The 15,274-nt window shown below is 38.5% G+C and overlaps 1 long non-coding RNA gene across 1 annotated transcript in view; it reads left to right on the top strand.

Moving 5' to 3' along the window:
- The window catches only part of LOC135839521 (uncharacterized), a 58,926-nt gene extending 44,029 nt beyond the window's left edge, over positions 1 to 14,897 (top strand). The window contains exon 7 of the long non-coding RNA XR_010557608.1: positions 13,809 to 14,897. This is a non-coding gene — a long non-coding RNA (uncharacterized LOC135839521). The remainder of the gene's footprint in view (positions 1 to 13,808) is intronic.
- The last annotated feature ends 377 nt before the right edge of the window (positions 14,898 to 15,274 follow it).

Raw genomic sequence — 15,274 nt, 5'->3', positions numbered from 1 at the left:
GCCCAAGTAAATAAATGAGTTCACTTTTTCGAATTCATTCAAGGCTTCAGATTCTGGTAAGTGTCCAGCTCTATCAACTACCATGACCTTGGTTTTCCCCACATTTATGAGGAGTCCCATGTCCTCACTGACCATCCTGACTCGCTTGATTAGTTCTTCCAGTTCCTCTTCACTTTCGGCTATTAAGGTGGTATCATCAGCGTAACGAAGATTGGAGATTCTTCTTCCTCCTATCTTGATGCCACCTTCCCAGTTCTCCAAGGCTTTTTTCATGATGTACTCACCATAGATGTTGAACAGCAGAGGCGAGAGTATGCAACCCTGCCTCACTCCTCGTTCTGACTGAAACGGGTTAGACTCTTCTCCACCAGCTCTCACCACCATCTCGTTCTTGTCATATAGCGATTTGATCAGCTCAATTAGATGGTCTGGAACTCCCATCTCGCGTAGTATCTCGTATAGCTTTATCCAATTGACACAGTCAAAGGCCTTTGCATAATCAATGAAGCATAGTACAGCAGGGATGGTGAATTCGCGGCTGTAAAAGAACCATGAAAATTAAAAAGGTCAATGGCTAATTTTGAAAATTGAACGACAAAAATAATTTTACATACCTACATACATTTTACCCACAATTGTTCACACAGTTGATGTTGGTGAAGTGAGTCTTTTTCATTCATTGATGAAGGTAGGTCCATTGGTCCAGTTTGGAAATCATTCGTAAGTTTTCAATTAAAACAATCGATAAAAAAATTCGAAAATGTTGTGTTCCGAATATTGATAAATAGATTCAGGTACCTTGTGTAATGGTTCAGTTCACATTCAGCTGTAGAAATGTACGAATAACAACAACTGCGTAAAAGCGAGCAAATTCGCAGATGAAGCGTCACCAGCCTCGAAATTCTTTTTAGGGCGTAAACAAAATGCGCCAAAAAAATTGTCGGAAAAATTAAAAGGGGAAAAAAAGAAGAAAGAATGCGAAAAACCCCGTAAGTGTATAGCAAAAGTCAAAATCGAAAGCGATTTATATCGAATGCCGGCGCAGGGAGGTTTTGCATTTTTATTCGATTTTTTCGCAACAAAAATCGTAATATTGCCTTTTTCGTTCCATTATCTTTTATTTGAAGAAGCGAAATGGCCGCTATTACAATTCAAAAAAAGAATAATGCTCGCACATTATCTGGCACTTGGGTCGTTTTTTTTAGTTCTTTCGAAGCGTTGCACGCTCGAATAAAAGGCGAACTCGCTTCCTATACCTTCTACGAGTAGTACGAGAACAACGCGAGAGAGGCAAACCATAAATTCAAAAGGACGAGCGAGAGAAAAAGCGCGCGCTCCGGAGAAGAAAAGCGGACAACGCGGAGTAATATTATCGGACCCCGGACCCCGGCTACTGCCGGAGTGCCGGGTCGGGTCCGTATACTCCGGCATTGCGGCAGCGGCGGCTGCCGCCGCGGCCACGTTCGAAATAGCCAGCGGTAGCGGCTTGGGCTGTGCGGCGACGGTGGCGGCCAAGGCAGCAGCGTATCGTATAGTAAAGGCGCGTATCCACCTTCGTTTTGGAACAAAAACGTCAATATCGTAGTGTTACCATAAGAGTGGACAGCGGCGTAATTCCCGATTCTCTGCTCCCTTATCCCTTATCCTCGTCACCAACGCCATCCTCCTCCTGTCTGCTGCTCCTGCTTGCGCTCCTGCTTCGGCTATATGGCTCTTTCTCCTTTCCGTCCGTCCGTGTTTCGACCGACCGTAATATCTCGTTTTGTTCGCGAGATCCGAAGCTGACCGTTCGTTTCGTTTATATAGATATACTACCACTACAATACTATGTACTATGTAGTAGGTGTACTTGTACTATTACCATCACCTCGCCATCATTTTCTACTGTTCTGTACCATGTATTATGTGCCATGTATCCAAGTACCTACTACCTACTCCTCTAAGGTGTACTAGACAATGTAACTGCTCGCCAATACGCGCGCAAAGGCAGCACAACTGCTGCGGGTACCCTCTTTTTCTTCTTTGCCTACGTTGTCAATTTTTTTACTCGACTTTTTTTTTGTTCGTTTTTGCCGTTTCGTTTTGTTTTATTCTTCTTTTGCATCGTTCAGTTCACGTTTTCTTCGCAGCTCCATGGGAAATCTGATGTACGTATGTGTTGTTGTTGCAAAAGGGGGAAAAACTGCTGCTGGTCGCAGAGAATTGACAGCGCTTATAGCTTTTGCTATCACTACATAGGTCCGGCTTCGTGTTTCAACTTTTACCAAACGTACAACTTTTTAATAAACGGACCGGACCGTCGTCGTATACCTAGCGGAATCGCGTTACCGATGATGCTGCTGCGTTAGGGCACAACTTTTAACTTACGTTGTTGGCCAAGCTATCGTATAAAGATGAAATTTTACCTTCTCGTCTTCGTTTTCGTTTTGGCCAATGGCCGAGTAAGTTTTAAACGTCTTGGTTTTTCGGTATTGCGAGTTTACTGCCTCGATTGAAGGCTTTATTTTGGTCGTTTCGAGGGTTTTTTATTCGTAAGATTTTCTCTGTGCTTACCTACAATTTCTTCAGAAAGCACGAAAATTTCAAAAAATTGGCGTCGTTTCCAATTTTTATTAAATTTTCTCTGTTCCATACTTCTTGAATTATTAATTTTCATACGCAACTGCTCGCTTTTTTCCAAATTGAATTTTCTAGAAAACCAAGTACATCTCAAATCTGAAAAATTCAAGTCCAAAAAACCAATCTTCATGTCTAAAATAATGTTTTTTAGAAATAATTTTCGATCAGTGTACCGTATAAGCTAAAACTTGAAGTGCCAAAAACTTGGAAACCTATTTGCTTTTGTGTTGAGGAAAGATGTTGCAATTTGGTAAAAGTAGCAAACGTACACATTACACAACTACACACGTATTTTGTATAACTTCTAAATTTAGAGGGGCGAGGAGAAATGGATGAATCTTGAAATCTTACGTTCATGGAAAAAAATATCGAAAAAATCTGCTGTTGAAATATTTTTACGTAATACACACTCGTAATCTCATCATTACACCTCTGTCGCTAGATGCAAAATGTACGGGGTGAAACACGTACGTAATAGCCGTATTATGTACGTGGTGTTATGTGGCAACGCCGCGAAACTCGCCATTACGTACGTGTTACGTTTGGACATAATTTAACAAATTTAACCGGTGAAGTTTGGTCACTCATAGACGCACATTTTTTGCATCTAAACAACAGAAGTGTAAAATGGTGAGGTTACGAGTGTTTATTATGTAAAGCACCTTACATTACGCGATTAATAAAGTGTGTGATTATGAACTCGTGCAAAGTTACAGCGCTCGTCTTCGACTCGCGCAGTAACTTTGCACTCGTTCATAATCACCCACATTATTAATCTAGTAATGTAATGTACTATTAAAATCCGAAGACTCCTTGAAGATTTGATGGGGGGGGGGGGGGTTGAATTTTGTCCCATCTTAGAAAAATTGTGGATTTCGTGTTATGGAATGGAGACGTTGGAAAGGTCGAATCAAAAAAAAAATGAGCTGATATTCGTATTCAGCGTTCCCTAAAATCTATAGTAAACCATATTCACACGTCCCCCCCCCCCATTTTCAGAAAATTTTGGGGGATCAAGGTGGGGTAAGAAGTGTCGAATCACAAAAATAGTGTTCAGCGGTTTCAAAAACGTTTAAAATTTGTCGATCTTCTTACATTTTGAACGAAATTTTGAGGTTCTGTAGGACCCCTCCCCTCTTCTCCCCCTCATGATTTTTCGAATCCAATGACGAGAAGTTTATGGTTATAATAATATTTTGTAAATTTATGCTTTCTGGGTTTTTTTTCACGTTTTCAAACGCAATAGCTCCGAAATTTGGCAAGATTTTAAAAATTAAACTTTCAAAGAAACTCAACAAACTTTGAACTTTTGACATTTTTGTCAAATTCTTTTTCAAGCTACTTGCAATTACCTTTGAAACGTCGCTAACAGATTTTTTCCAAGGCGCAGCAGTCCCGTGTCTCGAGCACTAGTCTCCAAATCATGAGCAATATGATGAGAAATTTCGATTCCTGAATAAAAAATAAACCTTGCCCACCTCAGGAGAGGTTGAGGAGACAATGACAGCCACTTTGCAATATTAGGTGAATTGAAAAATGAAGAAAGTGTCCTGCTTTGCTCGTGTTGTTAGGAAGGTCGAAATCTACTCACCTTAGCGTCCTATATGCCTACTTCTGTTACTCCTGGCGCAGTAGCCCCCTTGCATTAGAAGAAGGTTTTTTGCTAGGCGCCTTCAGATTTGTAAGAAAGGCTAGAATTTACTCATCAGAACTTGCCTGTAATACACACTTTTGTCACTCCTGGCGCAGTAGCCCCCACCTCAATATTCGGTAGACAAAAGAAAGTAATTGAAAAATGAAGAAAAGGGTAGTAATCTGTGCTTACTCGCCTCAACGTCCTGTAAGGCTATTTTTGTTGCTCCTGGCGCAGTAGCCCCCTTGCATATTATATGAATTGTGAATTGAAAAGCGAAGAAAAATTTTTACTAGGTCCTGTGAGAGAGGTTGAAATTTACTCACCTCGACATCCTTTATACCTACTTGATTTTGTCACTACTGGCGCAGCTGCCCCCTCCCCCCTCATATATTCTGTAAACAAAATAGTGGAATTGAAAAATAAAGAAAGTTTTTTCCTAGCTGGCTTCAAAGGGTACTCTCGAGTAAAATTGGTAAAATGCCCCTGTCTTCGGATTTTTGAAATTTTGATGGAATATTGTTGGGTACCATGCCCCTTACCCCCTTGCCCACAATAATGAAAAAAAATTTTCGGGAGGGGGAATCATACCTACTTGAATAAATTTTGAATTCACTCAAAATTCATAGAGGAAACATGAGTGTAACCACGTGAATGTTTTGAATGTTTTTAGCCCACCCAGGAGGGAGATATTGGCGAAAGAAAATTTTAAACCGCAATATCTCCGAACCTAATTCTGGCACATGAAATTTTTTTTCTTCCAAAAATATACTTGCATGATTAATTGAGTACTACGTATTATTGGAATGTTTCCTCCTGGTGGGCCATTTTCGAAAACTCAAAAAACACTCAGAAATGTGTATTTTGATTACCAAAAAAATAGTGATATAATTCTGCAATTTTGCTCGTGGGTCTCTTAAAACAATAGAAAACCATACAACTTCTTGAAAACTCCATTTTGAGCCCATCCTCGCCCAATTTTGGGGTGAAAGTTGAAAGATTGACAATATGGGTGCATAAATTGTTATCATATGAATCGAACCCGCTGAACATGATTATGAAGTTAGATTTGCAGTTGGACCCTTCTAAGGGTCACATTTCTGGGGGAGGAGGTTGCCCAAAAATACTTCTATACTATGCTAAAAAATTTGAATTTTTCCATTTAATAAGGAGAATGATCCAGCCCTAGTGAAGCGAAGGTGAGATCGATGGAAAATTCATTTTGGAAATTCCAAACCTTTGCAGGACCCTTTACCCCTTTCTTTTTCAATCGAGTGACTGATTTTTTTAGCGTCATCTACTCCATGGATTCCCCAGCTCTGGTAAAAAAAAAATGAACGGAATTGATAACTGAATAACAGAAATGTCCTCAGAAAAAACAGTATCCGCGCTCGATGACCATCCTATATAGTCCGGCATATGACAATAGGAGTAATTGCACCCCCCGCCGATCCTCCGGGACAACATTTTTCTTAAAGGGGACATCCTAAGGAACATTTTAATGCAAAGTTGCCAAAAAAAAAGTTGGCCTTACTTACAAAATGGCGGCCATTTTGATTGACAGGTCAGCCGAAATCGCAGATTTTGCGTTTTAACATAGGACTTGCACAAACTTTTTCAAACTTTACAAAGGTAGATCGAAAGATCATGCAAAAATTTATCACCTGTCCAAATTTCAAGTGCTAAAGTGCGTTTTTCGATTTTTGGTGAATTTTTGAAAATCGAATTTAGGCCAAAAATGAGGGAAAAAATCAAAATTTTACCGAATTGACCAAGAAAGCTGAAATTTGAGATATACCCTATTTTCGACATGCCAAATCGACTGGAAACGGTTTCAACCCGTTTTGAGCAGTTCTGGAACCACCAGCAGATTTTTGAAACTTGAAATTCCCACAAAATTCCATCAAATTGGAGTTGTAAAGCTAAAATTCATTCTAAAAACTAATTTCAATACGCTACGAAGTACTGCAGGTGAATTTCAAGTCGTTTTGGAGGCTCCAGCGACTTTTTGAAAATTCCTGAAACCTTCATCAGATTTTTGAATCTTTTAAATTTTCACAAAATTTCATCAAATGGAGATGGAAAGCTGAAATTTACTCTACACTCCAATATTAACACCCTCGGAAGACGACTTTTGGCGGGTTCAAGTAATTTTAGGGCCACCAGCGACTTTTTTGAAAATTACTGGAGCCTCTAGCAGATTTTTGGAACTTTAAATTTTCACAAAATTTCATCAAATGGAGATGGAAAGCTGAAATTTATTCCACACTTCAATTTTAACACCCTCTGAAGACGATTTCAGGTGGGTTCAAGTCATTTTAGGGCCTCCAGCGACTTTTTTGAAAATTACTGGAGCCTCCAGTAGATTTTTGAAACTTGAAATTTCCCCAACATTAATTTATCAAATGGAGTTTGCAAGTTGAAATTTACTTCACAGACTACATAGTGGTTTCAAATGGTTTTGAAGCTTCCAGCTACTTTTAGGAAATTTCAATTTTCCAAAAAAACGTCATACAACCTTTCAAAAAGTTGCTGGAGGCTCCAAAAAGACTTGAAATTCACCAGCAGTCAACTTCGTAGCGTATTGAAATTAGTATGCAGAATGAATTTCGACTCTCCATCTTGGTTTGATAACATTTTGGGGAAATTTCAAGTTTCAAAAATCTACTGGAAGCTCCAGTAATTTTCAAAAAAGTCGTTGAAGGCTCTAAAATGACTTGAAATCCACCAGAAGTCGTTTTCAGAGGGTGTTAAAATTGGAGTGTAGAGTAAATGTCAGCTTTCCATCTCAATTTGATGAAATTTTGTGAAAATTTAAAGTTTCAAAAATCTGCTGGAGGTTCCAGAAATGTTCAAAAAGTCGCTGGAGGCTCCAAAACAACTTGAAATTCACCTGCAGTACTTCGTAGCGTATTTAAACTAGTTTTTTGATGGAATTTTGTGGGAATTTCGAGTTTCAAAAATCTGCTGGAGGCTCCAGAACTGCTCAAAACGGGTTGTAACAGTTTCCAATCGATTTGGCATGTCGAAAATAGGGTATATCTCAAATTTCAGCTTTCTTGGTCAATTCGGTAAAATTTTGATTTTTTCCCTCATTTTTGGCCTAAATTCGATTTTCAAAAATTCACCAAAAATCGAAAAACGCACTTTAGCACTTGAAATTTGGACAGGTGATAAATTTTTGCATGATCTTTCGATCTACCTTTGTAAAGTTTGAAAAAGTTTGTGCAAGTCCTATGTTAAAACGCAAAATCTGCGATTTCGGCTGACCTGTCAATCAAAATGGCCGCCATTTTGTAAGTAAGGCCAACTTTTTTTTGGCAACTTTGCATTAAAATGTTCCTTAGGATGTCCCCTTTAAGAAAAATGTTGTCCCGGAGGATCGGCGGGGGGGTGCACTTACTCCTATTGTCATATGCCGGACTAATACATAAATGCTATGTACCCACATTTTACTAGACCCCTTCAGCACGAAAATCTGGGTGCACGACCAACACTACCACTTCGATTGCGACTTCCAAACACGAAGCAACGCGAACTACACATACACACTTAGCAGTCTACACGTTGAAATTTATTCTTTCAATTTTCTTACTTTTTGAAATTGAAAAGCACGCTATACGCGCGAAATGTGAATTTATGTGTTGGAAAAAAAAACAAAAAGCAAGAACAAAAGGGAGGTGGAATTCTGGAACGAGAAAACGAAAGACGACATAGCTCAGCAGCCGCGCCGCGCCGCGCCGCGCCGCGCCGGGTATACAGTAGGAGGCAGCAACGCAATATAAAAACGATTATTCGTGCTTTAAAAATAGATGGTCGACATTAAAGGAAACAAATAAGCAAATTAAATTACATAAATAAATAGTAAAATGATTTTCGAGCGAATAAAATCGTGGTCGATGACGTCGCGCGCGCGAAGAGAAAGAGAAAATTAAAGAATGCGAAAGGGTCGCTATTCGTTATTTCGTTAAACGAGGGGAAAGAGGTTAATTTCAAAACACGAACCGGATAAATTTCGTTTAGCCTTATATTAGCGGCCGTATAATTTACCAATTTGTCAATGAAACGCTTCTCATCTTTTTCTTTATCTCCGTCTCGCTCGCTCGTTCGCTCGCTCCTTCCGCTTCACCGCCGCCGCCGGTCTTGGGCTCGCGTCGTCGTTGTCTTCGCTACCCTCGCTCTCGGCCTCAGCCTCAGCCTTCATCATCATCGTCGTCGATGGCTCGATGATGCTGCCTGCTAGTCAGTTGCCGTTGGGGGAGTGTTGGCCCGTATCTAGGCGTCGTTTAACCCTTATCGTTCATCTTTCGCGTATCCACCTCCTCTTTTTGGTATTATCTTTAACGGCGCTATCCACTGTCAGCTTTTCGGCTTTATTACAAGGTGATACAGCGGTTAACGAATTTAACCATAACGCTAACGTTGCGTTACGTCGCCGACTCCAGCTTCGTGCTACGCTGCTACCGACTACGCTACCGTCGTCGTCGAAATGCTGCTAGCGAAGCTCTTCGCCATCTACCGTCGTCGTCGTCGTCGCTGCAGCATCCGACAGCAACCGCATAAAACGCGCAGAAGGCGGATCTCATCTCGCTATTTGAGATACTCGTCGCGCCACCACCTTAATATTATACGTACGCGTACTTTTATACCAACCATGTACCAAAGATACGAGATACCGAAAGACCAGCGAAAACTGCGTATTATTATTGTAGGACATCTCACCAGTGCCATACTGTACACCGAACCGAACTACCAAGCGTCTTATTTTTCTTTATGGAACACTACACGTACATACGTATGTACGTTGAATTTCTGATCGTAGAGTAGGCTATATCAGACGCGATGAACGACGTCGACCCATCTTGCTACTTGATGTATATTTTTTCCTCCCTCGTTTGCTATCTATCTTTTTTTTTTTTTTTTTATTTCGACGCTTTCCATTCTTTTATTTGGAGTATTAGTATTCCTTTTCAACGCTTATTAAAGACTGTGCAGAAATTATCTCGGACGAATGCGTACGCGTGTCGCTCGTTATTCGCCATTTTTACACGTATTACGTTATCTTTTCGCTTGTTCGCCTTAATTCAACCAGCAACCGTTCTCGGCTTACGTTTAATATGAATAAATCCCTGAAATATGACCGCATTTAAATTTCCATCTATAATGTATCTCAGTCATAAGTCGAGTAAAACAGCACGACAATTGTAAGGGGTACGAGAGAATCACCCATGATACAAACGCAAGCCATTTTTTGGTTTCATGTTTCTCAGTTCTTCATTCCTGTGTTTATTTTACAATTAATTTCATATACTTACAGAATGTGCCAATGGGTGCTACTGCACCTGGTAGTGATAAAAATAGGGATATACAGAGTGTTATGGTGAACAAATTTCAACCTTAGTAAAACAGTTTCTTCATTTTTCAATTTGAATCAATAATTCACATGAAATCACAGTGGAGGGTTCTGCGCCAGGAGTGCCACAGATAGCCATATAGGATGCCAAGGTGAAAAGATTTAAACCTTATTTACAAAGGGTACTCCCGGGTAAAATAGGTGAAATACCCCTAAAAATTGTAGACCCGAAATTTTTTGGAACGCAGTGGTGCCAATGTTTTGTGAAGGGGGGGGGGGGATCTGGCATAAAAAGTTGAGAACATTTCAGCCCTTTCCTCCCTCCTCCTTCCAACGATTCAACGGTTCGTCACGCATCTGACGAGAATTTCAAAATACATTTCAGAACCAGAATCGAAATCAGAATTAAAATAAAGAAAACTTGAATCAGGTTTTTAAATCTTACAAGGGAACCCTGCCACGTGATATTCTCCGATTTGAATGAAACTTGGACTGCTGGAAAGAGGACCTCAAAAAACCCCCATCCCCCAATTTTCAGCAGCTGAAGTTGATTTTTCGATTTTTGACGAGCGTTTGAAGTTTTGAGTACACAGGTAAAGTTGTTCTGTAAATTCGAAAAATGGTCGTTTCTCCTCACCACATGAACTTCAGCAGCTGAAATTTTGGCCAAAGGGTTTGTGCTTGATACCTAATCGACTAAAACTACCGCCGGCCGGATCTGGAATTATCATCAGAAATCGAATTTTTTGTTCATCTGGTGGTTTATAAATGCCATTAAAAAATTTGAAAAATCAGTAAATTAAGCTCATCCAATGAACTTCAAGGGCTCAAATTTTGGTCAAACAGTCGGTGCCAAATACCAAATCGACTCATACCATTATGGTGGGATCCGGCCGTCCGTCCAGAAAACAGGATTTTTTGGCGTTTTTTTTCTCATTATGTGTGAATTTGAAAAATGACCGTTTCTCCCGACCACATGAACTTCAGCAGCTGAAATTTTGGCCAAAGGGTCTATGCTTGATTCCTAATCGATAAGTACTACCGTCAGTCAAATCTGGAATTATCATCAGAAATCGAATTTTTTGACATGACTCGAGAAAAAGTATAAAAAATGCACAAAATTGCAAACGCTCGCCAAAAATCGAAAAATCAACTTCAGCAGCTAAAAATTGGGGGATGGGGTTTTTTGAGGTCCTCTTTCCAGCAGTCCAAGTTTCATTCAAATCGGAGATTATCACGTGGGAGGGTTCCCTTGTTAGAAACCATGAGTTGAAACCAAAACACAAAAGTTGAAACAAACTCAAAAACCAGAACAAGAATTTAAACACGCGATGGATCGAAATTTAAATCAAAATGAGAATCGAAATAGAACCAAAATTGATACCCACCGAAACGCAGAAATCTGATCCATGCCGTAAAAACTGGAACCAGATTTGCAAAACTTGGAAACCAGAATCGAAACCAAGATCAAGCCAAACCACAGGAATTGAAACCATGCACGAAAGAAACTAGAACTGCAATTATTTGAACACTCACTTGGATAGCTGAATCGAAGCCATAATTAGAACCAAAAATAAAAACAGAATTGAAACCAGAACTCAGAAATCGGAAACCAGAACGACAACAAAGAAATTGAAACGCATGTCTCGAACTGGAACCAAAATCGGGTCCGATCCCCAAAATGGTACCAGAATTCAGGCCATTTCTTGAGCAATTTTCACTAGGTGGCCAAGAGACAGTGGCAATGCCAGAGGGAGGGGCGAAGAGGGTCATTGCCCCCCACTCACGAGTAAAAATTTGAAGTAAAGTATGCAAAAATTGTTTTTTTTTCGTCGTTGGGACTCATTTTTTCAAAAAATTTTCGTTCTCACTCTACTCGAGCAGTAATTTTACCATTGTTTTTATAAAATCATTACACACATCATGAATAATTTTCAGAAAATCACCTCTAATTTCGATTTTTTATGCCTAAAAATCCGGCTTTGCCCCCTCCTTGAGATGTAATTTTAAAAGTAGTTCGGTTTGTCTAATCTCAACATTTTTCAAATTTAATCATAGGTTTTTTGAAATTCTAATTCTGCAGTAGAGAACCAAATTGGCCCGAGCGAAACGAGGATAAAAGTGTTTCAAAATTTATAGTTTCAAGAAGGTAAAACAGCAATAATTTCAAAGTAAATAGTCAGTTTTTCCATCACAGTCATTTTAAAAGTTTGAACAGAAATACTTTCCAAGCACAGTCATGAATAATTTGAGAAACAGAAAATAACAAGTTAGCCTGAGCGAAGCGAGGGCAAACGCTTTTGAAAAAAATAAGACTTTTGAGAATAAATTGGTGATTTTGAGTGCAAATCAAAAATTTTCTTGGGCAAATCGAACTTACATTGGTTTTGAAAGGGAAAAACTTTCGTGGCCAAATCGAATTTACTGGGTGGCCAAAACTTGGTCACTGGGTGGCCATTGGCCAAGCAATTATATCTTAAAAAATGCCCTGCCAGAATTCAAATCAACATCAGAATCAAAACGAATAAATTGGAACGATATCACCTGAACTGAAACCAAAACATGGGAAACTTGGAAACTAGAATCGAAACCAAAACCGACAACATTCAAGAATTGGAATCATGTCCCAAACTGGAATCAAAATTTTGAAACTCAGGAACTAGAATCTGGAACCCCAAAACTACAACCAAGTCCAGAACTAAAACTAAAATACTAAAATAGTTTAAACCAGGCCCGAAACCGCAACTAAAATTTTTATAACTTTAGAATCAAAATCGAAACCGAAACACTGAGATTGGAACCAGAATTTTGGAACTCGAGAACCAAAATTGAAATATAAACCAGAACCAAAACGCAGAAAAGAGTTTTTTCCCCAAATAGGACCCTAAATTTTGAAAACTCATTTTACCAAAATCAATAGCAGAACCAAAATAAATGAATTAAGTATATTATAACCATTCTTTAATCTGGAACCAGAATTTTGAAATTCAAAAACCAAAACACGTAATAGTAGATTATGCAACTAGGGAGATAATGTGATTTTCAACAAATTTTGAGGTTTATTTCCCGAGCGAAGCGAGGGAAGTAACTCAAAATGGTTGAAGATCACAGTATCTCCCTTGTTCCATAATATATTTTACGTTTTTAAGGGAGAAAATCGCTAGTTTGTCCACCGAGCGATTAGCGAGTGGGAGGTAATGTAGTACATTATCTCCCTAGAAACGTAAAGGAATTTTTCCCTCACAGTAAACTCAGAATTTTGAAAACTCAGTCACCAAAATCAAAACCAAAACAAAAAAATTTAAACCAGACCCAAAACCAGAACCAAACTTGTGAAACTAGAAACAGAATCGGAATCAAAACCAAAATCAATTTGATTCCACAACCATGAATAATCAAAACGTTGATGGTGATGTAGTTGACGAAATAAATGTTCTATGTATTACCATTATACAGCTACCCAAACCATCTTTCATAATTTTTCTCGATAATTTTCGAAATGTGAGTTCCATTTCCCCCAACTCATTTTAGAATGATTATTTTTTTGTCATCGAGAGGATCGGAGGCGAAATAAATTCAGTACTTTTAAAAACTCTGTGTATGCGCAGTTCTGTTCAAAATTTTTGTGCCCAAAAAAATGAAGAGTGATATTCCAAAACTCGCTTTGTCCATTTTTATCAAAGTTGGGTTTTCAGTGGTACGTGGTAGAAGAAGTATTAACTCACATTCCTACATCATCAACCTACCAAAATGAGGTGTTAAACTCACCTAAATAGCCAATTCACTAAAAATTAAAAAAAAAATAATGTTCCAAAACGCGCTTTGTTCATTTTTATTGAAATTTTTTTCAGCAGAATTTAGTGGATGAAATGTATACCTACACTCCTACATCATAAATCCACCCAAATAAAGTGCTAAACTCGCCTAAAAAGCCAATTTACCCGTTTAAAGGGAAACTGTTTTTCCTCTCTCCTGAAAAGTTGTGAAAATGGACAAAGCGAGTTTTGGAATATCACTCTTCAAATGTTTGCAACACTCTGTTTCTTTTTTAATTTTCCTCCACGTCTCATTTTGTATTTTCGATTTTTTTTCAACTCCCCTCCCTTTCATGTGAGCTATTGATTACATAATTATTTATATTTTGTTTATTCAATCGAAATGTATCACGGTTTTAATTTTAGTGCTGAAAATTTTTTGTTTCAGATCAACTACTAATACCATAGCGTTTGTCGCGTTTGAATACAACGAGGGTTTGAATTTACCGCAGAGTATAATAGCGTATTTTTCGAAACACCCTACGCAGATTTAAGGTAAGAGATAGCGGTATTTGTATTTTTATACCTAAGCCGAGTTATATATTTATTTTAAAGCGCGATATCATAATATCGTATACTTTATACAATACACGTATAAGTATCGAGAGTATGAAACACCCTATTTTGAAAAAACAAAAAAAGAAACAAAACAAAAAAACTATAAAAGCAGAAATAAAAATAGAAAGAAAAATATCTACCGAAAGAAAAAAAGAAGAAGAAGAAAAAGCGCAAAAAATAAAGGGAAATAAAAAGATGGAAAGAAAGGAATAAACGAATGGAAAGGCAGCAGCTCGCGGATAAGGTTGAGAAACACCATCAGCAGAAATTTATCGATAGCAATATGCAAAATGACTGAAAAAACGATATCAATAAAGGATAAATAAAATGATGATATTCCGTTTACTCTTTTTGAATTTGCGGGGTAAAACGCGATAACGATAAAACGAATTTAACAAATAGCGTTTTAAAGGAAAATCGCAGGAAAAATATACGACGATTCGGTTTTGTTTTTCTGTTGCTTTTTTCTCTCGCGCGTTTTTTTCTCCTTCTTCTTCCTCGGTGCTTTTGGTTCATCTATATCGTCCGCCCTTTTGTATGTTGTATGTATTTTTTTCCCCGCACTTATTCGCATATATTATACATTTATTCGAATGTGAGCAGGTGAATAATACGTGTAGGCTTATGCGTGAAAGTAAATTGGTATAGTTGTGGAAAATTTTCAATCCCCCCCCCCTCCTCAATAGTTGGATGAGAAAAGGATGATTGCTCGAAAAATTTGTCGTTCAACCTACGTTATTGATTTAGTATATTGACGATTTGGGGATGAAAAAGTATCGAAGTGGGGCATCTATTTTTGCCAATTTTTAATACGAATTGAACATCGTTGTTAAACATGTTGTGCTTGTGCGTGTACAAGAAGTACACGATTTGCGATTACTGTACAGTGTACAGTGTATAGCCAATAGCCATCGCCACCGGCCGTACACATTAATCATTGCGATACGACCACCGCTCAATGTACAGTATAAACGGACTGGCGATGAGTGAAGTAGAGAGAAAGACAGAAAGAGGGACGAAGAAATCATGACTTGGGATCAAGTGCTTTTAGAACATTTCGGTGCAAATATTTACTGCGTGATAAATGTAAATATTGCACGTATCTATACGACTGTATATTATACACATGGTGACGTAAGTCTGCTTCATATCAACGCTTTATACTGATTATAAACGCAATTGTGTTGTGATATGGGTTTCACTTTTTCGCCCTTTTAATATATTACAATGTTATTTATTCACCCTCCTCGTTGGATGGAAAATCTACATATTATACGCAACAGTTCTAAATACCCT

This window comes from Planococcus citri, chromosome 3 (assembly GCF_950023065.1).
Source record: "Planococcus citri chromosome 3, ihPlaCitr1.1, whole genome shotgun sequence".
Classification (NCBI taxonomy): Eukaryota; Metazoa; Arthropoda; class Insecta; order Hemiptera; family Pseudococcidae; genus Planococcus; species Planococcus citri.
The sequence above is the reverse complement of the archived record's forward strand: the minus strand, read 5'-3'. Positions and strand labels throughout refer to the sequence as shown.